At 46.3% G+C, this 26,887-nt stretch overlaps 1 protein-coding gene across 1 annotated transcript in view; it reads right to left on the bottom strand.

Annotated features, from left to right (window-relative positions):
• The window catches only part of LOC126929358 (guanine nucleotide-binding protein G(s) subunit alpha), a 366,637-nt gene extending 340,095 nt beyond the window's left edge, over nt 1–26,542 (bottom strand). The window contains exon 1 of the mRNA XM_050745572.1: nt 26,539–26,542. The gene's annotated coding sequence lies outside the window, so the exon portion shown is untranslated. The remainder of the gene's footprint in view (nt 1–26,538) is intronic.
• Between the last annotated feature and the right edge of the window lie 345 nt (nt 26,543–26,887).

A 26,887-nucleotide genomic window follows, 5' to 3' on the forward strand; every position in this document is an offset into this window, starting at 1 on the left:
GACATAGCAACCTGAGACCATGAAAGACCAACACAGCCATAGACCCGCAAGGGACCAGTGTGGCCACAGCCTACCTGCAAGGACAACAGAGTTTATGACCAGCAGTTCTCTGACTGCCTTCCATGGTGGTGCATGCACCATGCAGGATGGCTGAGTCAAATGACAAGAATATATTTAGCTTGTTAAGAAACTGCTGACTTCTTTTCCAACCAGCAATGTAGGAAAATTCCAGCCCTTGGCCGGGCGTGCTGGCTCACACCTGTAATTCCAGCACTTATTGGGAGGCTGAGGCAGGTGGATCACCCGAGTTCAGGAGTTTGAGACCAGCTTGGTCAACATGGTGAAACCCTGTCTCTACTAAAAATACAAAAATTAGCCGGACGTGGTGGTGCATGCCTGTAATCCCAGCTATTCGGGAGGCTGAGGTGGGAGAATCGCTTGAACCCGGGAGGCAAACGTTGCAGTGAGCTAAGATTGCACCACTGCACTCCAGCCTGGGCAACAGAGCAAGACTCCGTCTCAAAAAAAAAAGAAAAGAAAAGAAAAGAAAAGAAAATTCCAGTCCTTCTACATCCTCACCAACACTTACTGTTGTCTATCTTTTTAATTTTGGCCATTCTGGCGAGCATGGTGGTATCTCACTGTGCTTTTAATATTCATTTCCCTGATGATAATGATGTTTAACAACTTTACATGAATCGTTTATTACTAATTAGTTATCCATATGTCTTTTTTGATAGAATGTCTTTTCAAATCCTTTGCCCATTTTAAATATGGGTTATTTGTCTTTTTATTATTGAATAGTAAAAGTTATTTATGTATTAGAGATAAAAGTCCATTACAGATATGCGTGTTCAAATATGTTCCCCCACTCTGTGTCTTATGTTTGATTTCCTTAACCATGTCAGTTCTTTTTTTTTCTTTATTTTTTCCAAAAAGTTCCTTCATGCCCCTTTTTAATCAGTCCCCTTCCTCCACCCCCTATATGTTTATCTTTTCTGGAATGTAAATATCTTATAAATGGAGTCATACACTTTGTAGCCTTGTAAGCCCAGCTTCATTCACTCATCATAATACCTTTTATATTCATCTGAGTTGTGTGTATCAGCCCTTCAATCCTCTCTGACATTGAGTAGTTCCAGTAGGATTCCATCATATGGCTGTGGCACAGTTTCTTTACCCATCCATCAGCTGATGGATATTTGGGTTATTTCCAGTTTTTTGCGATTATAAATAAAGCCACTGTAAACATCCACATATATGTTTTTGGACACATATGTTTTCATTTCCTTCGGATAAGTACATACAAGTGGGATGCTAGGTGTTATGGTAGATGTATATTTAACTTTATAAGAAACTGCCAGGCCGGGCGCTGTGGCTCACACCTGTAATCCCAGCACTTTGGGAGGCCAAGGCAGGAGGATTGCTTGAGGCCAGGAGTTCAGGACCAGTCTGGGCAACGTGGCAAAACCCTGTCTGTACAAAAAATACACACACACACAATTAGCCAGGTGCAGTGGTGCACGCTTGTAGTCCCAGGTGCTTGGGGGGCTAAGGAGGAAGGATTCCATGAGCCCTGGAGGTCAAGGCTGCAATGAGCTGTTTGTGCCACTGCACTCCTGGCAGTGATGCAAACTGGGTCTGAGTGACAAAGTGAGACCCTGTCTCAAAAAGAAAAAAAAAAACAAAAAACTGCCAAACTACTTTCCAAAGTGGCTGCATCATTCAGCCTTCCCATCCACAACGTAGGTAAGGTCCAGTGGCTCTGCGTACTCACCAGCACTTGATAATGTCAGGGTTTTTATTTCCATTTTTATGCTACGATTTATCTGGGTGACTAGTCCACATATTGCCGAGACCACCTCTGTTGGGGAGACCCTAACCCAGCGGCGCTAGAGGAATTAAAGACACACACACAGAAATACAGAGGTGTGAAGTCGGGAATCAGGGGTCTCACAGCCTTCAGAGCTGAGAGCCCCGAACAGAGATTTACCCACATATTTATTAACAGCAAACCAGAAATTAGCATTGTTTCTATAGATATTAAATTAACTAAAAGTATCTCTCACGGTAAACGAAGGGATGGGCCGAATTAACTATAGCTGGAACACGCCCTTAAGACACAGATCGCTCATGCTAATTGTTTGTGGCTTAAGAACGTCTTTAGGTGGTCTTCCACCCTGGGCCGGCCTGTGTTCCTTGCCCTCATTCCCGTAAACCCACAACCTTCCAGCTTGGGCATTAGGGCCAAGGGCCATTATGGACATATCACAGTGCTGCAGAGATTTTGTTTATGGCCAGTTTTGGGGCCAGTTTATGGCCAGATTTTGGGGGGACTTGCTACCAACAGCACATGCTTTAAAAGGAAGAGTGTTCTGATGCTGTTGGGTGAAATGATACTTAAAATGTTCATTAAGCCAAGTTGGTTGATAACATTGATCAGGTTTTTTATATCTTTACTGATTTTCTTTCTACTTTTATCAATCCAGGGATGTTGAAATTTCCAACTATAATGTTAGATTTGCCTATTTCTCCTTCCAGTTCAGTTGTTTTTGTTTCAAGTATTTTGAATCTCTGTCATTTATATGCATACACTTAGGAATGTTATGTCTGCTTATGAACTGACCCTTTTTTTTAACTCTGATAATATTTCTTGTTTTTAATTCTCCTTGATGAATACGGCCGCTCCAAGCCTATTTTTGATTAGTGTTTGCATAGCATATCTTCTTCCATCATTGAACTTTATATCTTCATAGTTACTGTGGGTTTCTTGAAGATAGCATATAGTTGGGTCTTGTTTTTATATCCAGTTTGATCATGCCTGTCTTTTATAATTGGAGTGTTCTCAGTATTTGTATTTAATGTTACTGATATGGTTGAATTTATAGCTGCCATCTTGCTAATGGTATAAAGCATTTTAATGATTCCATTTCATTTCCACTGTCAACTCATAAATTAGACCTCTTGTTTAATTTTACTTTTACAAAATTGCATCTTTAATTACATAGTCTTCCTTCAAATAATATTATACCACTTTCATACAACATAGGAAATAATAGATTTCCATTTTGCCCTCTCATTCTTCCTGCCTCTGTGGTCATATCTTTCACTTGTTATACATCCCACTACACATTGCTATTGTTTATGTTTTAAACAGCCAAATCTGTTTTAAATTAATTTAAAAATGAAAAAGCATATTTACATACATATTTGTTATTCTTTCATTTCTTTTGTAGATCTAAATTTCTATCTGGCATCATTTTCTTTCTGCCCTAAGAACTTCCTTTAATGCCTCTTGTGGTGTCAGGTTTCTTCTGATGGATTCTATCACCTTTTTTTTTTTTTGTCAAAAAAGTCATTATTTGACTCTCACCTGAAAAATATCTTTGATAGGTATAGAATTCTAAGTTGACAAGTATTTTTTTTTTCTTTCAGAACTTTGACAGTGTCATTCCACTGTCTCCTGGCTTGCATTTTCCCCCTGGCTATATAAAAATTTTTCTCTTCATCACTGGTTTTCAGTAATTCAACTATGATGTACGTAGCTGTGCAGTATGGTGTGTGTGTGTGTGAATCTTGTTTGTGCCTAGTTGAGCCTCTTGGATCTTAGAATTTATAGCATTCAACAAATTTGGAAAATATTCAATCATTATTTCTTCTCATTTCTTTTCCTGCCCTCTCCCCCGACTTCTCACCTTGAGACTCAAACTACACATGCTTGATATTGTCCCACAGGTCACTGGAAGTCTATTCATTTTTTTAGTCTTGTTTTTTCTGTTTCATTTTGGATCGTTTCTATTGCCATGTCTTAACATTCACTTCTCCTTTCACCCTATTTCCAAATCTGCTGTTAATCCCATTATATTTTTCATTTCTGATACTGTAGTTTTCATCTCTAGAAATTCCATTTGGTGCTTTTTATCTCCTAAATTCCTCTCTTCACTATGTTCATGTTTTAAAAATAATTGAATATGCATTTAATAGTTGTTTTAATGTCCTTGTTTGCTAATTCTATCATCCTTGTCATTTCTGAGACTGTGTCTCTTGACTGATTGTCTCACATTGTTCAACTTAACATATTTAGTAATTTTTGTTTGGATGTTGAACATTATGATAATTACATTACACATCCCACTACACATCGCTATTGTTTCTGTTTTAAATTGCCAAATCTATTTTAAATTAATTTAAAAATTAAAAATTAAAAATAGCGTATTTAATTAACAAATTAAAATACATGCATATTTGTTATTGTCATTCTTTCTTTTGTAGATCTAAATTTCTATCTGGCATCATTTTCTTTCTGCTCTAAGAACATTTAGACACTTCAATGTTGAGTGTCTAAAATGTTGTCTTCCTTCAAAGAGTGTTGGGCTTTGCTTTGGTAGGCAGATAATTATAAAATAAAGACTTTTGGGGGCAAAAACTTTTTCAGGCAAATCAAACTTGTGGTTCAGTTTGACCCTTTGGAGACTTGTTTATAATCTTGGTTAGGGTGGGTCTAATGTAGCCCTTACTGTAGGAATAATTTAGGCCCACTGCTAAGGTGTGGCTCTTCTGGTTTCTCTAGTGAATGCTCTCGCGGATCTATAAGGACTCCTCATTCAGGTTAACCTGAACTCAAATGCCTCTGTATATTTTGCTTGGACCACACAAGGCTCCTAACTGCCCTGGTCCAGCTTTGCCTTTCTGTACTGCAGCCAGGGTGAGCCTTCAAACACCTAGGACTGGCCATGTCATCCCCCAGTTAAAACCCTTAGGAGACTTCCTGTCACCACTCGGGGGGGAAAAAAAGGCGGAGGGGACAGATACAATATTTAACCTTCACGATCTGTCTTATCTACCCCTCCACATCACATCTCATACTTGATAATCCACCAGCATCAAGCAACTTGCAGCCTCCAAACTCCCACGTGACTACAGACCTCTGTGCCTGCACCCAGGCTTTCCTTGTTGCACCACGAAACACAGATGTGCCTCTGAGGAAGTTGAGTGTGTGCTGGCATTTCCAAACCATTTGGAGTGAGAAAGGATCAGATAAACGATGGGGATTAGAATTCGCAACCGGAGAGCCCGAAACATCTTCTCTCTCCCTGGATCACTCCCCTGGTGTTCATGGGTCCAGAGTCGTTTGCCTGTTACTGGAGAAGACCTTTGGTCAGCAGTGTAGCCATGGGTCCTCATTTGGCCCCTGCCAGTACACATCTGTGACTTGCTATCCAGAGACGTCTGTCCCCTAGGAGTTGGTGTGGGGGCCTGGGAAACAGCATTTTGACAAGCCCTCTGATTTTGATGTGTACCAAAGTGAGAGAACAGCCATTCTCTCTGTTACAGGCAAGGATTCTGGAGCTAGGCCTGGCTTCTGGTGCTAGCTCTCAGGTCACCTTGCCCTTCCTGGCCTCAGGGCCTTACTCTGTACAGTGGGATCATGCCTCCCTTGGAAGGTGGTAAAGGGTAGAGCCCAGGTCCAGCAGGCTTTCAACCCAGCCCACCCCTCCCTCTTCCCTTTTGACTCTTCCCAAGGCACATCTGCTCTGTCCCCCACGACTGTCTCTTCCCTATCAGGGGCTAGCAGGGGCCTCCTCGCCAGCTCCCAGGAAGCGGTCAACAGCAATCACTGCACAGACGCTTAATATATTCCGTGGGGCGGATGGGGTATCTTGCTTTGTGACCACACATGGACCGAGCTCATGCAGCAATTTAAGGAAACCAGGTTGACAATCCCACTCTGATAATGCAAGCAAAGGCCTGATCTAGGAGGGGATTGTAGGTGGGCCAGCCCCTATACCCGCTCCCTGTACTGGCGAGGAACGGGAGAGCCGTTTCAGGCAGCGTGGGCCGTGTGCTCCCGCGCAGAGCTGGAACCCTCCCCGCCTGCTGCTGTTCCACTGCTTTGGAAAAAGCCATCCAATAAAATCAATATGACCTGTGGCGGGAGTTGACCTTCCCAGCCCTGGGGAAGGTTCCAGATGACTGGACAGGTTCCTGGCAAATCGGAATTTCTCCTGCACCCAGTGAGGACAGGTTTGGAGGTGAAAAAGCCATAAACCAGCGTGATCCCTTCAAAAAAAATGAGGCAATGTGCTCAAGCGATGCCGGCTGTGAAGCAGTCTTGAGGGGTGGCGAAAATGCTCTTCCTTGGAAGCCTCAGGGTTGCGAGTCACGCAGATGGCCAGGAAGTTACGGAGTGGGGGCGGGGGGCCTCATCACACAACCCTTGGACTCCAGGGAATTTTCCTTGAAGCAAACGATAATGAGGTGAAAAACTTGAGCGGTTTTGAAATTCAAGCACAAAGGTTGCCCCCACCCCCTCTCCCCTCTTCCCTCCCCGCTCCTCCTTTCCCCACCCTCACTGAGCCCAGGGCACTTCCAGAGGGCACTTCCACGGGTCTACGAGGGTTACTGCCCAGCGGTTGATGCTTAATTCAGCCACCATGGAGGGCTGGCCATGGGGGTTGGGGGGCCATGGGGAACAGCGACAGAGGTGGATTTCACCGGAATGACGGCAGCGGCCGGCCACATGGCCATGACTCAGGTCCGGTTTCTCCCTCTCCGCCTCTTGCCTTGGATAAACTCCATGTAGGTAGCACCAGAGTGATTACCTGGCTGCCATTTGAAGGCGCCGTGACCTATAATGAGCCACTCAAACCATAAGTCAACATTTATCTGTAGGGAGCCACATTCTGCACATCCAGAAAAGGCGAATCTTCCAGATGAGAAGGACCTTGAAGATTCTCTACCCCGGTGGTTTCCAGCCTCACTGCTGAGTGCCACTTTTGATCTTTTCTCCACCAGCCCTCATGTTTTCAGACTGTGTCGCCCAAACTGCCTTCGTTAAGTAATAATTTGTTTTCCAATTGTTTAATTAATCAAAGACATAAATAACTGCCAACTCGAGCTTTTAATCAGTGTGGAGGGGAGAGACGCCAAAAGCTGATACTTATTAAGCACCTGCCACGCACCAGCCGCTGCCCCCGCACCCTCCACACTGTCCTTCCACAACCCCTCCGTGCCAGGACATGGAGGGACAGAGAAGCAGGTCTCCTTCTCCAAGGTCACACGGGCAGCCAGAGGCAAAGCCAGGACCAGCTCCTGAGTCTGCCCAATGCCAAAGGTCCACTCTTTCTATAGCTGGCTACCGCCTCTTGTCTTGCCACCCTGGGGTGATGCAATTCCAGCCCAAGGCAAAGGAAAGGCATTTATATCCGCCTGAAACACTGAAAATGCCTCCTGCATTGAGCCAAGACTCTTTCCACCACAGATGACAGAAGCCCGACTAAAATGGACTCGAATAAAACAAAGGATGTGGGGGCTGGTTGACTCACATAACTGGAGTCCAAGGTGGGTTAAGCTTCAGGCATGGTTGGATCCAGGAGTTCACACAGAGCTGTGCACTCTCCCCTCCATCCTGCTGTCGCTTGACTCTGGTTCTGCTTCTCTTTGCCCTGGTCTCCATTCTCCCCCACTTCAGATTTCCCCCTCCAAGTCCAGACATACATGCAACTGCCTCCATGATGGCTAAGATGCATCTTTCACACAACATGGCCACAACAGAACCCTTTCCCTGTCCCCAAACCTGTTTCTCCCCAACCTTCCTGCAGCCCAGGAGTAAAGCCACATTTCCCAGCTACTCAAGCCCCATTTGGAGTGGTCCTTCCTTCTCCTCTTTCTCCCACAGCCACATTCAATCCAGCAGTAGGCCCTGCCGGCTCCATCTCCACACCAGATCCCCAACCCTCCTCTTCCCTCCAACTCCCGGCTGCCCCACCCCTGATCTGGTCCCTCCATGACTGTGCCAGCCCTTCACAGTTCCTCCAGCCTCTGCGCTCACCCCGACACTCTCTTTCCACTCAGCAGCCAGAGCAAGGATTTCAAAATGAAACACAAAATCACTCACCTACCTAAACCTTCCCCCTTGCTTTTCACTGCACTTAAAACAAAACTGAAACTCCTTCCTGTGGCCACAGGAAGTGGTTGGACCCCTGCCCACCTTACCAGTGACTTTCTTTACCACTCCCCATCTTTCTCCACAGCCTCTATCAGCACTGGCCTTTCTGTCTCTCACAATGTGTCACCTCCCATTAACCTCGGGGTCTTGGCACCAGCTTTCCCTCCCTAGCTTTTACTTCACCTGGCTCCTTCTTGTCATTCATCTGAGTTCAAATGTCACGTCCTTAGGAATCCTGTCCTGACCACCCTGTCTAAAACCGGCTTCCAGCACATCAGCCTGTCGCCCCCAAGTATTTAGCACAATGTGTCATTATCTTGTTTACTTATTTGGTGCTTACTGTCTGTCTTCCCCCGTTAGAATGTAACCTCCAGGGGTCAGGGTGCCTGGCTGGTGGGCCAGCCGCTATACCCCAAGCTCAGGACCTGGGTCCCCCTGCATAGCCCACAGCCATGTTGAATGTTCAGCACATGGCCCTGTTAGGCAAATGGGTGGTTTCTCTGCAGAGCCTCAAGGATCTCATCTCTTTCTGGTTATGTATAGAGATCTTGCCAACTCTGCTGCCCTGTGGTAGAATATTCTGGGAAGTCAGCGTCTGGGGCCCCAGGTGAATGGTGCTTAAGACTGGACAGTGGTTTCTTTCCAGCCCCAGTGCAGCCAAAGACAGGTTCTCAGGGCCTCATCTGTGGACACTGTGAAGAAAAACACATTTCAGCCTCTGATTGTAAGTGGAACTAAATGTTTCTGAAGCCAGCACCTAAAGAAAGGCATGCCGATGGAAGAATTAAGCCTCGTTAGAGATGTTTTTGCCAGTAATGTGGCAGCTGAACAGCAGCCTTTTATGGGAGCTGTAGTCACTACTCAGCCAAGCAGAGACTCAAAGAAGGGGGGCAGGATGGCTCCCCCAGCATGCTCCTGTTGAACCTCTGGCTCTCTGCTCTCACTGGTCCCCTGCTTCCAGCTTCCACGGTTTTATGTCCAAATCCCTTTTCCTGGGAAAAATGCCCTCAAGGACTCACCTAAGGAGAGGAGCTTTCCACATTTCTTAGCTTCTAGAATTCCATTTTCTCAAAGACAGAAATCACTTTTCACCCAGAAATCTGGTTATTTGTATATGGGAGGTAGTCTTATATTAGACTAGAAGCTCCCGGCAAACATCAGTCTTGGGTCTGCCAAAGTCCTAGTATTGTGTACAAGGTATGGAAAGCCTGGATGACTGCCTGCTTATATATGTACAGATGATAGGTATATGGACGGGTGGATGGATGGACGGATGGATGGCTGCCTGCTTATATGTACAGATGATAGGTATATGGACGGGTGGATGGATGGACGGATGGATGGCTGCCTGCTTATGTGTACAGATGATAGGTATATGGACGGGTGGATGGATGGATGGATGGATGGCTGCCTGCTTATATGTACAGATGACAGGTATATGGATGGGTGGATGGATGGACGGATGGATGGATGGATAGATGAGTGAATGGATGGATGGATGGCAGACTGAATGAATAAACAGATGATTGTTTGAATAAGTGGTTGGATAAGTAGTTGATTGGATGAATAGATGGTTGCTCACTGCCATTTTTATAGCTGTTCTTGATGACAACAAAGGTAAAAGGGTAATCACATCAGGTTAAATCATTGTATCCCAAACTGATTTCCACAAAATCCCCAGCCCATAAGATGTATCTTAAAATAAGTACTCATCCTTAAGTAGATTTGAGAAACGCTACATACTCTAGCCTCCTTATGGGGTGGTCACAATGCCCATTAGCATGTTAGCCCTGAGAATTCCTTCAAAGAGGGAATATGTTTGGCTCAAGGTATTTTGTTCCATGTTGCCTTCTTGTCTTCATAATGAGCTCATCACAGAGCATCCCTCATCCAAGGTCTTTTAAAGTGGTTAATATTCCAAGCAGGTGAATGAGATGGTGAAGACCCCAGGCTGGGCAGCTGGATGTCTGCTAAGTGGAGATCGGGCCTGGGCAAGAAGAAGGCACTAGATTCTGCCCATCTTCCTCCTTCCCTGTACCAAGGCTGGCAGGGGGAGGTGGCTGTCTCACTTTCCTGAGCTTTCACGACCCAAGACTGAGTCATCCCACTTTATCTTCCCTTTGTTACATTGGCAAGCATTCAGATGGTGCTAGCTGTAGCTATGACACAATGCCGCAATGATAAAATACTGCCTATTCTCCTTGGAACAAGAGGTCAGGAGGAATCTGATCATTTTTCCTAAAGAAATCATCTTGCATTTCAAGCTAAAGATTCTCCAACCTCTTCAGTGACTACAGAATACCAAAACTTAAGACGCAAAGACTTAGAAATGGAAGGAAAAGCCTACCTGTTGGCCCCTTCCCTACTCCCCACGAAGGTGGGGGGGTGGTGGGCTGTATAGACCTTCTTGGGGCAGGGTCTACACTGCAGTTCCTGTTGGGGACCATTCCTGGTGAAAAAGTGAAGCTGGCTTCCCAGCTCTTTCTGCCTCCCCTTCAGAATGTTTCCCCTGCTTCCATCCCTCCTGACGCATGAACCTTCTAGAGACTTCTGTAATGCCCCAGAGGCCTCAGCACACGCCACCGTTTCTGTCTAGCACGCCTTCCCTGCACCTGCAAGGCAACCTCTGGGCCTCCTCTGGAGTCAGCTCAGCCGCCCTGCAAAGCACAGTACCTCTCACCACCCTTGTCTGCTTCCCTCTTTCTCTCATGGAGTGGATTCCAATCTGGAGTTGTTACATCTATCTATTGCTTTCTCCTTGCAGACTACATAGTCACAGTGGACAGGCAGGGTTCACCATCCTCATCGGTCCCTGACACAGTGCCTGGCACATGCTGCATGCTTAGTAAAGATTCACTGAACTGCTGACTCACAAAGGGTGGCATTTTCAGGCATATTCGCAGGGCTCTATGTTTTACGTGGTGCCACCATCACCTCTCAGAAATCTACAACCCATAGTATCATCCAGGTCATTCATGAGGCTGGATGAAGTCTTTGGAGTGATAACCTATGTTTCTTCTTTCCTTCCTTCTGACCAGCCGTGGAGCTGGTAAATCTGAGCGTTTATTCCAAAAAGAATATTGCTTCTCTCTGAGAAAGAAAACACCTCTTGCCAGAGTCCAGATGAACAGCTAGAGCAGAATGCTGCTCTCGAGGCTTCCCTCGGAAATGCCCCAGCACGCAGCACGGGCTTCCAGGGACACCATCCAGAGTCCACTGCATTACCCTAGGAAGAGAAGGGCCACGCTGGGTTGTGGCCTCGGGGCCTGTGGTTGCAGATATTTTCATTCTATGGTTTAGACACTGAAGCCTCCTCCCACTCCTGTGACTGATTCCCACTGCCCAGTGGGTGACGTCACACTTGGAGAAGGCTGCTCTGTAATCAGACCCCTTTCGTGGGGCCGGCTGGAGACATTTCAGAATTCTCTCTTGCTACTTCAAAGCCTTGGGGCTCCCCTCACCCCTTCATTAATTAGAAAATAACAGAGGGAGGCAGTTACACAATTTCAACAGCAGAATCCTTTTCTGCTTGTGGCTTTGCTCTCACTCCTTGGAGAATCCATTGTTAGCTTCCAAAGACCCTAAAGCAACGAGCAGTTCCCTAACTTCCAGTAAAATCCTGCCCCAGGAAAAGGCTACCTTGTGTGTGTCTGACAGACAAGGGTGGTAGAGGAGCTGCGAACCATGATGCTTCTTCCGGCTGCCTCTGCTTTCTGCACTAGCCCCACATCCTACCATCAGCCACTCTGCAAGTCAGATTATTCTCTGGATACACAGTCCACAACTCTGAGCCTTTGCACATACTGCTTCCATTCCCAGAATGAGCTTCCACCCTTAGTGAACTCAAGGACTCCTGCACATCCACTAAAACCCAGTGTCAATATTCCCCTTCCAAGAAGCTTTGCCTGACTTTCCCAGCAGATTCTGGCATCCTTCTCTGGGCTTCCACAGCCCAACGTGCACAGCCCAAATTGTCCTCCAGTCCAGCAATGTGGCAAGATCATCTGTAGAACCCCTGCATCAGGCCACATCTTAGGGGTTCCTGGATCATCAAGGGCACTACCAGATCCTACTTCCCTCTGACCGTGCACAGCATTTGGAGTTTTGGGTTTGAGACCTGGCTTTGGCACTGATTCCCTGCCCAACTCTAGGCAAGCTACTCCACTTCTTGGGCCCCTGAATTTTTTACCAATAAAATGAGGGACATGAACCTGCCTCACAGGACTGTGGTGGGGGTTGAGAGAAACTCTGAGTGTGGAAGTAAGGAAGAACGGGCACCTTCACATTTTTAATAATGAATCAAATAAGAGGCTGTTTATTCCTGCTCTCTCTCCCTTTCTTCCTGTTCTCTTCCCATCTCCTCTTATCCTTTCCACTCCCTGCATCAGACAAATGGGTTCTGTGGGAAAATTTCACCAGTCCACCAAGAGAAGCACCAATTTGAAACCCCCAAGTCACATGGCTGTAAGGGTTGAGCCTTCCTCTGGGTGAGGCTCTGCTGGAGTTAGCAACAGAGTCGCTGCACCATTTCACCACTCTGTTAAGACTCAATCGATCTCTCCAGCAAAACCTCCTGCAACAGCAAAACTGTGGCCAACAGATTATAAGAGGATTAATCACCCCTGCCCCCGCACTCCCACAGCATTTTGTACCTGCCTCCTTTAAGTACAGTTAATCAAACGATGCACAGAGGGCCTCCCCCGCCCCCAGGGTGACTTCGCTTTGTGCTATGACACCACTCAGGCATTACCTCTGGGGGAACCTCTGCCAAGCCCCCTCTCCTGGGCACCTGCTGGGGGCCAGCCAAGCTCCTCTGCAACCCCCATTGTCACACTGTCTCACTGACCTTGTCTGTTAATGTCTCTGCACTCCTGGGGGTGTAGGAGTCCAGGTATCAGGGTGCTATGCTTGGAGACCAGTTTCACAGCTTCTCCAGGGCCACTTAGACCTACTCAAGAGAGTTGTATTGGAAAATTCAAGTCCAGGAACACTACTTTTCTTGAACCCCAGAGGCATTTACAGAAGAACTGAGCCTTCTGTGGAGAATATGAGGTACTTCATTGACCCTCTCTGAGCCTCAGTTTCCTCATCTGCTCAGTGAGGACCACGACTCTCTACCTCACAGGGTTCATATGAGCTGTTGTATGTAAAGCCCAAACACAGGGCCTCACCCCTCTGAAAGCTCAATGAATCTGAGAGAATCATGTCGCTGTTATCAAGACAAATGCAAATCCAAGCATTGTATGGGACAAAACAGGAGTCCCAGTGGGGGAAGACAGAAAACTATTCTATTTTGGTGGATGAAGCACAGTAGCATTCAATTATCACCACCATTTTAAGGGGAATGAGGGAGGGATAAAGAGCTAAAGAAGTAGTTGCCCCTTGAGGGGGGGGTTTCCATAGCTCAGCCCCTCACTAACACTTGAGCTGGATTCAAGTGGAAGGTTATCAGCAGGGTGCCCGTGGCAGCATTCACCCCATGTGACCAACGAGGAATCTGAAGACCAGAAAGGCCTGCCCTGAAAGGGAATGAAACCCTGACGCAGGCCACCATGCAGAAGGACCTTGAAAACACGGCGCTAAGTGAGAAAAGCCAGACACAAAACGCTACATCCCCTGTGAGTCCATTCAAAGGAAATGTCCAGAATGGGCAAATCCGTAGAGACAAAGCAGACAGAGACTGCTCAGGGCTAGAGGGAATGGGGGGAGAGGGGATGATTGCTGAAGGGTATGGGGTTTCTTCTTTGAGGTGATGAAAATGTTCCAAAATGGACAGTGATGATGGTTACACAACTCTGTGAATGCATTAAGAACTTTTGAGTTCTACACTTCAAATAGTTGCATTGTGTGGAACGTAGATTATATCTCAATAAAGCCTTTTTAAAAAGAAAGATAGGCTGGGCGCGGTGGCTCACACCTGTAATCCAGCACTCTGGGAGGCTGAGGCAGGCAGATCAGCTGAGGTCAGGAGTTTGAGACTAGCCTGGCCAACATGGTAAAACCTGTCTCTACGAAAAATACAAAAATTAGCCAGGCGTGGTGGTGTGTGCCTGTAATCCCAGCTACTCAGGAGGCTGAGGCAGGAGAATCACTTGAATCGAGGAGGCGGAGGTTGCAGTGAGTTGAGATTGAGCCACTGCACTTCAGCCTGGGAGACAGAGTGAGACTCTGCCTCAAATAACTAAACAAACAAACAAACAAACAAACAAACAAACAGAAAAGGAAGGGCATTAGCTCAAGGTCAAACAGGCAAAACGTCTCATAGGCAGGACTCAGCCCCGATCTGCCTACCCTCATTCACGCCCCCAGTGCCTGTCCTCCAGCTCCAGTCCCATTTCTTCAGCCTGCAGACTTCACAGACAACTCTCAGGTCTGAGGACTTGGAGAACCTCTATCCCGAGAACACAGCCCACCTCCCCATAGCTCTCACCCCACCAGGCCCTGTTTCCAAAAGTGTGAGTCGATGATCCGTTTCCTGATCACATCCACAGTCTGAGGCTGTGAGTTTCCAATGGATGGTACATTCTAGAAGCTCCCCCCCTCACCTCCGTGAGCACCAGTTTATCTGATCTGGCACAGACAACTATAAATAAACAGTTAGAGACTGCCCTGTCTGATGAGCCATTTTCTGAGATCATATGAACTTGCTTTTAAGTAGCAGCTTTTCACAGATCGGTTGCTATGAGGCACTTTATTAAAAACCACCCATTTGCAGCTAAAATCCAGCTTCAACCAAATCCAATTTTCGTATCTACTGCTTTTTTAGACATAATGATCAGGACATCGTTTCTGTTTCTATGGGAAAGAATGGATTCAAAGGGCTGTTTTTCTGTGTGTTTTCTCTTTCCTAACAGGCAGGTAGACTATGCATGTTTAAGGCTGCTGTGTGCCATGGCCCTGGAGACCTTCAATAGAGACCAAATATTTATGCTTTGTTAGCGCACACAGACTTCCCCGGTAATGTTGATTAGTGCTAGGGGCTTATCCAACCAAGGTCAGGGGCTTGTGCCCCCCTAAACTGGTCCCATTAGCTTCTCTTAGAAGTAAAGCTTCTGCTTCTTTGCCGCCTGGCTGCAGCCCACACACCAGCCCCTCTCCCGCTAACAAATATTACTGATCATGCTGGAGATTGAATGGGAGACATTGATGGGCTGATGGTGCTCTGTATTGGGGCCAAAACAAAGAACATGCTCTTTTCATAATGGGTCCTCCCCAGGATCTTTGTATCATTCAACCTTTTTAGAAGCCCAAAGGCAGCATGCGTGGTGGTGAGAGGCAGGGACTCAGCATCCCCCAGGGTGGACTCTTGCTGGGCTCAGGCAGCCCCTGGCTGGGTGATGGCGGGTATGGCTTTCGGAGACTCCATGGCTTCATCTCCACTGAGGGTGAGGGCAGACCTGTTTCAGAGGATCGGGGCAGGGGTAAACATGGAAACAGGCACAGAGCACCCAGCACAGTGTTTGGCACAGAATAGAGGCTCAATCCACAGCTGCCACATGGTGACGATAATGATTATTAATACATTTCCAAGGTGGCATATGTTTATTGAGTGTCTTTTCAGCGCTTCATTTTTCAGTCATCGTTTGGTTGAATAATTTGCAATTCACTTTAAAATTCGTTAAGAGGGTAGGTCTCACGTTGAGTGTTCTTACCATAATAAAATGAAAAAGAACTGATTGGAGTTGGAAGCTATTTCTTGGAAGCCTTCTGTTTATCAAATCCTCCCTCTGATCTTTCTCCCCCATCTCCTGGTTTTGAATACACGCACACTCATTTAATAAATATTTGTAGAGACCTACTGTGCAACAAGCCTTGCAGGGAAAGGGGAATTTCAAAAGAGCAGGATCCAGACCATGCCCTGGGACACCCGGCAGCTCCTCAAAGAATCGGACAGAAACCAAATCCCAAGACCAAATATATATATAGCCGGAATGTACATTGAGCAGGTCCAGAGGAGGGGAAGGGGGGAAGGAAGGAGAGGGCCCTGCAGAAGAGCAAAGGCTTACACCATAGAGAAGAGTTGTCCATGGGGACAAGTGAGGGGACTGATGCATGGCAGGAGAAGCAGGCGACAAGAAGTCCGGGGGTGGAAATGGAGCTCAGATGTGAAAACTGGAGTTGGAGACCAGGGGGACACTGATCTGCAAATGATGAGAGGGGACGCTCAGCCAGGTAGTGTGGGCCACCAAAAAAGAGCTAGGCAGGAGCTCCACATGTAAGGGAACGAGGAGGAGGTACTAGGGAGGGCAGCATCCTGGGACAGGGATCCTTCCAGAGGGGACCCTAAACTCCATATGCAGAAGGTCAAGGGAGCTCTCCCTGGAGTCTTCATTGGCATATGCCAATTCCATTAATCACTCTGAGTTTTGCAAGGGTGGCTTGTGCTAGTCCTGATGTTTTCCTGTAGGGAGCCCTTACGGTTCTCTACACCCCTTCCTACCAAATCAGCCCCAGCACCTGGGCCACTTGCAATGGCCTTCTCCCAGAAAGTGGCCTCTGGACTTCAGTGTTTTGGGAAGGGGGTTGGAGGGATGATAGCTCACTACCTAAAAAAATTAAAAGACACAGCAATTGGGCTGAAATAAAACTCTCACCTCTGCCAACAACATCAAAGTAGAGATTAAAGGCTGATTTTAAGATTTAAAGGCACTGTGCTGATGGCTTTGGGTGGGACCCTGTTTCTGCAGAATTACTGGTAACAGCAATTCTAGAAACAGGTTATAATAACAGCAGTTACCAGAGATACACTATGTACTAAGGTCTCTGGATGATAAAGTGGATAGAAATAGCTCATTTCCATCCCCAAATTCACTAACAGAGAGAGCAGTTAGCCAGGGCAGACCATGGGTAATGATGCTCGGTTGTCTGTGAATTAATTTCTGGACAGTACTGCCAGGAGCTAATGCATTTTTCAGTGAAGAGGAGTTTCAAGAAATCTTAACGCTAGTGTGGATTGGTTAATCATTATATTTACATCATCTCGGTGGGGTGAGGGGCCAGCTGGGGTTAATGGACATTTTGGAAGATGTGAGAACACAGCCTTGGCAGGAGAGAGATAGGAAGCCATCCATTCCACCTCGGGGCTGACAAACTCTGCCTGTCCTCGGGACTGCTGAATTGCTGCGCGGTCATTTCGGAATTAAAGATGCATCTACTTTCTGATTAGCAGAGTTCAGCTTCTTTTGTGAAACTTCTCAAACAGTTATTCCCTGGTTACCTTCACATTTATTCTCAAATCTCTACTCCGTGGAGAGGTTGGTGTCAGGGCAGAATTGACCCAGAAGCTTACTGTTAACGTGATTTATCGATAGTAGTGTGAGATTGTATACAAATTTGGCTTATCATTTTGATGCATTGGCCATACTTGATGATAAGGTGTGCATTACTATAAAAATAAACTTATTGTGGCTCCTGAGTGCCTTTTTTCCCCCTTTTGGCTGCACAGCATTCCCGGGAAATGATTAATAAGATGTTTCATTTAAGTACCAAGCAATCCAGAAACCGAGCAGGAACACAGGGACCCGGATGCAGGAAAGCTTGAAATTAACAGGCAGCCATAGAAAGTATAAGATTAATTTCATTTTCTTTTCTTATCTTGTGCTCCCTTTTATGTCTTTCCCTATGTAAAGGGGGAGATTAATTAATCCAGAAATGATCTTTTTGTTGGCAATTTTATATTATGTTTGACTACTTAATAGAAATCTGAGCTACAGCGAGGCAGGATGCAGAAAGCGTATCCCGAAGGAGGAGAGGGAGAAGTCATTTTGAGCACAGGAGGCAGATTTCACAGCCAGTTTCAAAGCTGGGAACAGGAAGGGTAAAGCAAACACCACAAGGCATTCATTCATTCATCTATTCATTCATTCCACAGACATTTTCCCACAACGGCCACAGAGCCAGGCTGGGGAGCCTCCCTCATTCAGCCTGCTCCTTTGGGCTGCACCTGATCAAATTTTTAGGGTGATTTGGAACCAAAATGAAATTCAGTACAATTCAGTACATATTTATTGAGCAGCAGCCATATGTTCAGCATCATCCCGGCTGCGTGGGGAATATCAAAAGGGGGGGACATGGTGGCTGTCACCAAGGATCTCGCATCTAATTGGGGAGATAAGATACACACACACAATACAAGGCAATTATGGTAATAGCGTGCATTTAAATACCACTCTCCTGTTTACCCACATTTCATATCAGCCTCTCTACATTGTTGGAACCTCTCAACAACTTGGGGAGGGAGGAGGGCAGATATGATGAGTCTCATTTTGCAAATGAGGGATCCGAGGCTCAGCGGGGTCGGGAGACTGGCCTCAAATCACCCAGCCATAAATGACAGCCCAGGATGCCAGCCAGGGTCGCAGGCTCCCAGCCTGTGGTGTCTTTCAACTAATCAGCTACACTGATTAAATGCCCGGTGGGGGTGGGTGGGGGGCAGCTGCCGGGGCTGGAGAGCTGGCCCTAGCCAGGCCTCCAAGGGCTCCTTTCTGGGGAAGCACAGGTCACGTCAACCTTGCTTTGAATCCTGCCCCAGTTTTCCACCAAGGTCCCCGATGGCAGCAATGAAGGAGAGCCTCCTTCTCTCATCAACTTACTCCTATAAGAATCCTATTCCACCCAGAGGGAAAAGAATAGGCAGTGAGTCCACTCAGGTCATCTTGAAGGTAACCCAGGGAATAGGCGGCTGACTCAAGAACCCTGGACATCACAGATTGGTACTGATCACACGCAGGCCACCATTTTAACATTAGGGCCAGCATCAATTTTAGGGTACCATGTCAACAAGGGCACAGATGATGTCAGAACCCAGCTGTCCCCAAAACCCTGGCACAGGACAGAGCAAGCTGGGGCACACAGTGGGCACTACAGATGAGAACCTGAAGGAATGAGCCAGGCCCGCCCTGGCTCTCCAAAGGGTGGCCTTCTCGGGCGCTCAGCCCAATTTTGCTCAATTTCTCCTCTTGCCTCTTGTGCTAAGTTAGAAGGACAGATGACATCATTCCTCCTCAGACCCATTAACCACATGGATCGATGGCAAGAAATAAAATTTGGATTTTTCAAAAATCTCCACAGCAGATGGCCCCAGGAGACCAATTGCAACAAGATTCCTAATTAAATATAATTAAATAAGCATTAAGAGAGAGACTGATGTTCCCCTCTCCACATTACACCACTCCGTGCCAAAGAGTACAAAATTGAGAACGTCATTGTCTGCAGAAAAGCCACAAAGATCATTCAGCTCCGGCCTCTGGTGACCGAGCTGGGAAAACTGAGACCAGAGGAGCTAAAAATTCAACCAAGATCTGCAGTGATGTAGGGCTGACGACCAAAAGCCGACTGAGAAACTGACTCGTGCACAAGTGCCCATTTTGGGGTCATGCTGTTAGCATCTAAAAGGCCCAGACACTTGCATACTGGGCGGCCTTGGGCAAGTTCCTTTACGTCTCTGGCCCTCTTTTCTTTCTTTATTTATTTCTTTTTTTTTTTTTTAAACTGAGTCCGCTCTGTCACCCAGGCTGGAGTGCAGTGGTGTGATCCCGGCTCACTGCAACCTGAGCCTCCCAGGTTCAATCAATTGTCCTGACTCAGCCTCCTAAGTAGCATGCCACCACGCCTGCTAATTTTTGCATTTTTAGTAGAGATGGGGTTTCATCATGTTGTCCAGGCTAGTCTCAAACTCCTAACCTCAGGTGATTCACCCATTTTGGCCTCCCAAAGTGCTGGGATTACAGGTCTGTGCTTCTTTTCTTCTTCTAGATCAGTGCCTTATAACAGAGGTATAATGTGAATCACATCCATAATTTTTTATTTCCTTGACACATTTTCAAAAAGTAAAAACAAATGGATACTAAATCAAAAGAATACAATTTTCATTATACATTTTATATAACCCAAATCCCAGCAGGTAATCAATATAAAAGTTATTAATTGAGTAGTTGACACTTTTCTTTTTCACCTTAAGTCTGAAATCTGGTGAGTGTTTGACATTTACAACTTGTCTCTGTATGGACAGGCCACATTTCAAGTGCAGTAGTGAATGGTGACCACACTGGCCAGTGCAGGCCCAGAAGATGGGCCTGAGAGTCTCTCACAGGTTGTTGTGAGTTGGGTTTTTTTTGTTTTTCTTTTTTTAAATGAACACAATGTGGCTGGGCATGGTAGCTGAGGCCTATAATCCCAGCCCTTTGGAAGGCGAAGGTGGGTGGCTTGCTTGAGCCCAGGAGTTGGACCAGCCTGGGCAACATGGGGAGACCCCATCTCTACAAAACTACAAAAAATACAAAAAAATTTAGCCAGGCGTGGTGGCATGTGCCTGTGGTCCCAGCTACCCAGGAGGCTGAGGTGGGAAGATTGCTTGAGCCCTTACAAAGGCAGAGGCTGCAGTGAGTGGAGATTGCACCACTGCATTCCAGCCTGGTCAACAGAGTGAGACTCTGTCTCAAAAATAATAATAAAATAAAATAAATAATTAAGAAAATAAACATGATGTGAAATGTGCTTAGCAGCATCCCCACGTGTCATTAGCACCCAGTAAATATTAGCTGCGATGATTATCAGAAAGCCAATGTCCAAAGAATTCATCCAGAAAGCATGACAGTCCATGGCTCCTATTTATCAAATTTTCTCTTTCAATTCCCTTCCACAAACACAGCCCCGAACAGAGCGACTGTCGGGGGAGGGATTTCTTTAGTCTCCGGGTAAAGCTATTAAAAACAAATGGCGGCTTCTCGAGCTCGCCCTTAAAGCAGTCGGTGGATCCCAAGATGAAAATTCAACTGCAGCCAAATTGTGTTATAAATGGTTTTGCTCCACCTGGGGTCTGGACGCCGGGCAGATGTAATCCCCTCTCCTGGGCATACACTGATGGAAACCCCGCCTCACTGCATCAGCCAAAGCCTTTAAATCAGCCGTTATTCCCGGCCTGACATGAGAGTTACAACAGGGTTTTACAGGCCCTCTGCAGGGCTCTCTAAATTTTGTGACCGTAGCTTCCTAAGGCTTGTTCTTACCCAGCAATCCAAATAAAAATAGTGCTATTGATCACAAAGGCATCAATAATGTCAGCCTTAAAGCTACTTGTGCACATTTCTAATTGTCCTGTCCTTTTTATGTCTTTAAATATTACCATAAGCATCTTAGAGATTCACTACCTCTGGTTGGGAGGAAGGAAATCACCCCCCTTCTCAGTCCCTGGCATTGGAAAGCAATAGGGAGGAAAACTCCCATGCTAGGAATAATTGTGAAGTCCCTTTTTGTAAAAAAGAAAACAAAACACTGGCTCCCATGTTAAGCTTGGCATTATAGCTCATCAGGAAATGCCGCCCAATTATGCCTAATTTCTCATTGTTTTCCCAACCGGTTTGCGTCCTAGCAATTACGCTTCGTTCGCAGTAAGAGAAAAGTAAAATGCCCAGCTGGTAGACTGATCAGAAAGCCGACAGCCAATAAATTAATCAAGAAATAAGGAATGAATGCCGTGTTTGATGTTTGCAAATCACACATGTGGATCTCCAGATGTTTGGACTTAATTTTTACAGCCATAAAAACCAAGAAAGAGGAAACTGGGAGTGACTCCAGCAGCTAAGCAAATCCTCCCCGGCAAAGCGACTGCTCGGCTCCCTCTGGAATCTTCTTCTCACTTTAGATATACTGCCAAGAGAAAAGAGCACCCCCCACAAACCCCTAAGAGCCTTAGGCATGAACCTTTCTGGAGTCCATGCAAGTGTGTGCAGTGTGGAAGAAAATTATCGGCTCCAAAATTCAACAAGAAAGCCACAAAATCAAAATTAATAAATGCTTCATTAAATGCCTGCCGACTACAGCAGTGCAGCCTCCTCACTGCTTGCTGGGTGCAGTACTGATGATGTAGTCGTCATAAAAACTGCATTACGTTGGAGAAAACGGCTGCAAGAATGCCTAAGGATGCCTATTGGTTGTGGGGTAAATCACAGGCAATTGCAACTTTGATGAATTACCTGCCGCCAGATAATTTAAGAAGCAAAATCATTAAACTCCTTCCAAATATTTTTACTGCAAATGAATTATAGTTAGTGTGGGGGTATTTTAATTCGTTTGATATGATGGGGAGCAAGGCTGCCAAATGAAAGACCCCCCTGGACCTAACAGGAGGCTCAAGGTGTGTGCAGGCTTAGGGCACCCTTCAGGTGCCCCCCGTGGCTGGGGGCCCGTTCCCTCACACAGGTAGCTCAGGTAGCCCTAGTCATCTGCAGCGATCCAGCGGCTGTGCTCTGGTAAAGGCCAGCAGAACATGTCCAGTCTTCAAAGGGGACGGACACAAACATCTTTGGCATTCATGTCACGCTTCAAAGGCCAGAGTCCCCCGCTCCCCTCTCCTGCAATGAGCCACCCATTTCTGCCGCTGCTCTCCTGCGTGTCCACGGCTGAGGGTGCGAGCTGGTAATTACATGCTCGCTTAGGCAGGGACGCTTCCAAGCAGCGCTGGAGAGCTGATTAACCACCTGGTTTGTGGGCACAATTCGAAGGGGCACCTGGGAGGCAGCCACAATGACTCGCAGCACGATCGCCAGGCGGACGTGTGCACAAGGGAAAAAAATACTCCCGTGTCAGGACAGCTCCACGCTCTGCCTTCCCAAGGGCTCGCCCACTCAGCCAAAGGCCCTGGCACTTTGAAGTTTCCCTGTGGACATGAAGGCACCCTGGAAAGGGCTGTGGGAGCAACAGTTCCATGAATTGTCACCAGGGTGATTTTGCGCCCCCTCATCCAGAAGCATTTGGCAATGCCTGGAGACATTTTCGGTTGTCTCAACCGGAGAAGGGACTGCTCAGTGGGTGGGAGCAGGAAGGCTGTTAAACCTCCTATGATGCACAGGTCAGTCCGCACCACCCCAGTGACTCAGTCCCAAAGATCCGTCCCCAAATGTCAGTCACACATCAGTTGAGAAACCCTGACTTAGAGAACCATCCAGACCCAAGCAGCCTGCCTCTTGAAGGGTCTTTCCTGGGGACTACTTACGACTCAGGAGGGCCAGAGAACTGAAGTTGGGGGCCCTGACAGTACACCCAGGTCTCCAGGATGGAGAAGAAACTGTGTGGGGTCTTTTGGGTTACAGAAAACCTACTATTTTCAGCAGCCCTTGGAGCTGGATGCATTTTTGATGGAATCAGACCTCAAATGAGGTTGTGAATCACCAGCTTCAAAAAGAAAGAGCTCTCCCGTTATACCCATAAATTAAAGACGAGGCACCTTAGTGCCGTCCTCAGGAGCCTCAAACCTCCAACGATGGGTTCCCCGTCTTTTCTCTCTGTGTGAGCAATGTCCCGTCCTTTCATGTAGATTTCCCTTTTAAGGAGAGTTGGTTCTGTCTGGGGCCAGTTTAGATTATTCTTTCAAATAAAAGAACATCAGAAAAGATTAATCATAGCCCCAAATGGAAAGGGACGAAGCCGTAGCCTGTCATGACCTTCTCGTTTCCTTCATGATAGCCTGCCTAGCCTTGGATGGAGGCTGGGGCTGCAGTGGGTGGTGGTTTTTTCCAAGTGGCCCTCAGCTCTGAACCCCACTCACTGCAGCGGCTGTGATAACTTCTTGGATTTATGAATAAAGTGGCAACCTTAAAAGTATTAGTTTGGAGTTTCACAATGGAAGTAGTGATGATCAACACATTCAGTCACTATGCGATCAGACATACTTTGGGGGCTGTTGGTGGAATTGCCTTGTGTTGGCAAAGGTATGAGATTAGCACTCTGAAAACAACAATGACTAATTCCTCTGTTCCTGGGAGCAGGGTAGATATTAACTCTATTTTGCAGGAGATGAAACTAACATAAAAAGGTTAGGCAAGGTTTGCCCTGCTCCACAGGGAACTGGCCCTGGAGTGGAAATTAGGACCCCAATGTTTCGGGCCCGAAAGAAGGGATCAAACCTTCATCCACGTGATAAATTACAGCTTGAAAAATCCCTTCATCAGTGCTCAGGCCTGAGAGCACCCCATAACCACTGATTCTAATGGAAATAAGGATGGAGAAGAGAGGAGAGGGCTGCAGAGGGGAGGGTGAGGGTGGGGAGGGCCCGGATTCCCAGCAGGCATGAGAACGTGGGAGCTGCACTGAGAATTTCCCCTGATGCGAACCTCCAGCTTTTTTCCAGTTCCAAACACCCTCCTTGTAAACAGGAGGAACTGAAAAACATCTTTGGAAGCAAAGCCCTATTGGCCAATTCCAGGGCTCACAGCTCGGCTGCCAGGTGCAAGGAAAAGCCACGACGGATGATTCTTAATGGTGGGAGCGGAGTTCTGAAAAATGACCCTTTGCTTTCTTCCATAACTTTTCAGGAAACACTGCACAATTATCCTTCTCTTTCCTTGCTTAAAAGTTGAACTGAGCCATTATCCTCAGCAAACGAACACAGGAACAGAAAACCAAATGCCGGATGTTCTCACTTGTAAATGGGAGCTGAACAATGAGAACACATGGACGCAGGGAGGGGTACAAGACACACTGGGGCCTGTGTCGGGGGATGGTGGGGGAAAGCATCACAATAAACAACTAATGCATGTGGGGTTTAATACCTAGGTGAGGGGTTGACAGGTGCAGCAAATCACTATGGCACACATTTACCCATGTAACAAACCTGCACATCCTGCACATGGATCCCGAAACTTAAAATTTAAAAAAAAAAAAAATTGAACTGAAATTAATTTTTTAAAAAACAAGCTGGTTATAAAAGAAAACCATAATGTCCCACCAGTGGGTAATTTCTTCTTGATTAAAGATGGGGGCTGTTGATAAAGCTGATGCCCACTAACCTCATAACAAATGGAGATCCATGTCTCATGCTCTTTTATGACTTGAGCCTCGTCTGGATGGGTTTTCTATGCAAGGAGAGAACATTTTAGGATGTGATTTTTCTCATAAGACAATGGAACAAAGTAAACAGGAGTGGGGTCACTGGGAATTGGGGGGTGCGGGTGGGTACCATGGATGAAGGTGGGTACCATGGTGGATCAGGCTGGCAAAACCCAAAACCTCTGATGAAACTTAACAGACAAACAGACATCACATGGAATGAGGCAGTACAAGTATACAATGACAACTCTGATGAATTGTTGCCAAAAAAAGTCAAATATGAACATCATCAAACTTCTAGATCTTACTGAGAGCTAGCTACAGGTTTGCAGGACACACAGGGGACAGAGAAACATATCAAAAGACACCATGCCATCGGCAAAATCGAGATTATGGCAAGGGCTACAGGATGGGTGATATGGTTTCCAACAGAAAAATAAGAAAATAAAAAAGGGAATGGAGATTCACTAAAGATTTCCAAAACCAAATCAACCAAATGCAATGTGTGGATCTTTGGATCTTAATTTGAACAAAGTATTTATGAGGCCATCAATGGAATTGCAACATTTACTGGGTGTTATATGATATTTAAAAATGACTGTTCGCTTTTGAGGCACAGTAATGGTATTACATTATAGTGAATGACTTGCAAATGAAATGATAGAATGTGTTTACTTTAAAACAGTGGTGGGGAGAGAATATGGGAGTTCAATGAAACAAGATTGGCATGTTGATAACTGTTTAAGCTGGGAGATGGGTACATGAGAGTTTACTATACAATTCTATTTTTCATAGACTCAAACATTTCTGCAATGAAATATGGGAATTTGATGAAACAAGATTGGCATGTTGATAACTGTGGAAGCTGGGAGATGGATACATAAATTTCTGCAATGAATAATTAAAAGAAGAAAAGGCATCTAGAAATGGCTGGATAGAGAGACCAGCATCTATTCTCCAGTGACTGACTGCTATAGACACCAAACTTCTCAAATGTCTGCAGGGGGCAAGTAACAGAAACAGGGATAGAGCAGTCAACAGTTCCAATAGGGCCCTGCCTTTGTGAAATTCAGTCTAGTGGGAGACGCAGACAATAATCAAATAGTCACACAAACATATGACTGCACACTGATGTGTGTTAGAAAGGTAAAATAGACAAAGCACACAATAGCATGGCCTAACCCAGTTTGGGGTTCAGGGAAGGTGTCATTAGTCATTGGTGCAACCCTCCAAATATCTCAGTTCTCTCTTCTTCCGAGTACAAGGTGGGACTGAACTTCCTGGCCCCTGTGGTCAATGTGGCCTGTGACTAGTTTTGGTGAGAGTGAGAGAGACATAAGAGTCATTCCTGGTGAGCATTAATCCCCTGTGTGAAACCTGCCAGAGACTTTTTTTCCCTCTACCACTGCCTATTGACAGTCCAGGCAGTGGCTGGTCCATGGACGAGGTTCTGGAGCAAAGATGCAAAAGTATCATGGTGGCAGATCCCCTAGCCACCCGACAGGGGACATGTGGCAGGGGTGGAAAATATGTTCTGATGGTTTAAAGCCACTGGAAGTTTGAGGTTGTTCATTACTGCAAGTCAACTAAGCTTGTGCTGACTGATACAGAGGGCTTCCCTGAAGACGTGATTTTGGAGCTGAGACTTACAGGGTAGGTAGGAATTAGCCAAGGGTGATTAGAGTCATAGGGGATGAAAGGAAAGGACATTTCCAAAAACAGAATCTCAATGAACATAAATGATGATAAAAAAATATTCACACCCACCCCCCCTTGCCGTGTGCTCAGCACTCTTCTAAGGACTTCATATTAACTCCTCACAACTCTTGAGAGGGGATTATTATTATTGTCAGCACCATTTGGCACATGAGCAGTGAGACCAGGCAGTCTGGCTCCAGAGTCTGTGCCCTTAGCTCTGAGTCACACTGCCCTGTGTCAGATTCCAGGACAAGGAGAAGGGCACTCTAGAGGCTCTAGTATAGCTGAAGGAGAAGCCACAGAATGGGGTGGCTCAAAGACAGGCCAGAGAACTCAAAGGCCTGAGTACCAGGAACTCTCAAGGATGCTGACCTATGAAGACAGGGATGCTAGGAGAGTGAAAGGATCAACTTCCTG

This window comes from Macaca thibetana, chromosome 10 (genome assembly GCF_024542745.1).
Source record: "Macaca thibetana thibetana isolate TM-01 chromosome 10, ASM2454274v1, whole genome shotgun sequence".
NCBI lineage: Eukaryota > Metazoa > Chordata > Mammalia > Primates > Cercopithecidae > Macaca > Macaca thibetana.